This window comes from Galeopterus variegatus, unplaced genomic scaffold (genome assembly GCF_000696425.1).
Source record: "Galeopterus variegatus unplaced genomic scaffold, G_variegatus-3.0.2 Scaffold537, whole genome shotgun sequence".
NCBI classification, from domain to species: domain Eukaryota; kingdom Metazoa; phylum Chordata; class Mammalia; order Dermoptera; family Cynocephalidae; genus Galeopterus; species Galeopterus variegatus.
In genome coordinates, this window is record NW_007726648.1 from 587,079 (window position 1) to 588,504 (window position 1,426).

The window sequence follows — 1,426 nt, forward strand, 5'->3', positions numbered from 1 at the left end:
TGTCTGAGTTCAGGAGACAGAGATCAAAATTTAGGGAGTTTGAGATGGATAGAATTTGCGTGGGCAGTGTAACCAGAAAGAAAGTATCTATGTAGACAGAGCATTCCAGAAATTTGCAGTGGGGTCCTTTGAAGACATTGGCTAAAGACTAAACTGTGAACATATAGGATGAAAATTCATTAGGTTAAGCAAGGAATAACTACTAGATAAAGAACATCTTTCGGGCAACAAAGAGTTACCAGGCACCTGTAAGCTGAACAATTTCCAGAATCCACATGGAGCTGGCCAGCCAAAGGGAATAGATCTCAATGAACACAGCGTATTTAATAGTGATACAAATAGAATCACACCTTAGTATTAGGGGCAAATTAGTTCTAGGGGAAAGGTTGTCCTAACAAATCTTAAAAACGGGCATGAAAGAATCACATTGTTCTATAAGTAACTTAAAGAGGGATATTTTATAATAATAAAAACCCAATTTATTAAGAATTTATAATTCTAAATATATATGCTCCTGACAATGCTTCAGAACACGTACAGCAAATCTTGACATAAGTAAAAGAAATAGACAAATCAAAAGTTACATTTGAATATTTTAATAATACTTTCTCATTAATTGATAGAAATAAGTAGGCATAAAATTAATAAGGACACAGGAAACCTGAATAACAGTATACAACCAAGTATACATGATAGATATTTTTAAAACACTATACACCGAAATGAAAGAATATACATTTTTTTAAGCACATAAAACATATACTAACATAGACCTTGTTGGCCTATAAAACAAGTCTTGATAAATTTAAAAGTTTTGACATACACGATATATGTTCTTTGGCTACGAAGAAAAATTAATTAGAAATTGATTCTGTTAATCAATTTATTTAATTAATTAGAAAACAATTAACAAAAGGATATTTGGAAAATCCCCAAGTATTTGTAAATTAAACTGTACTGTGAAATTAGAATAAACATTTAAAATTATAATAATGAAAACACAGCATATCTCCATACAGCATATTTGTGAAGTGCAACCAAAGTAGTGCTTAAGGAGAATTGCATAGCTTTAAATGCTGGGATTTGAAGGGAAAAAAATTATAATATTAATCAAATAACTTCCATCTCAAAGAAGCTAGAAAAAAAAAGAGTAAGTTAAATCAAAATAAAATAGAACAAAGGAAATAATAAAGATAAGAGTGGAAAGTAACAAATAAAATGAACCAACAATAAAACCAAAGCCATTTCTTTGACAAACAATAAAATGCGTAAAGTTCTAGGGATACAAGTGAGAAAGAGAGAAAAAAAAGAGGGAATTCCAACATTATGAATAGAAATGAAAGAGGGACATCACCGTAGATTCTATGTACATTTTAAATGTAGGGAGGGAATATTATTCATAACAAGTTATTCATAGTTTTATGCT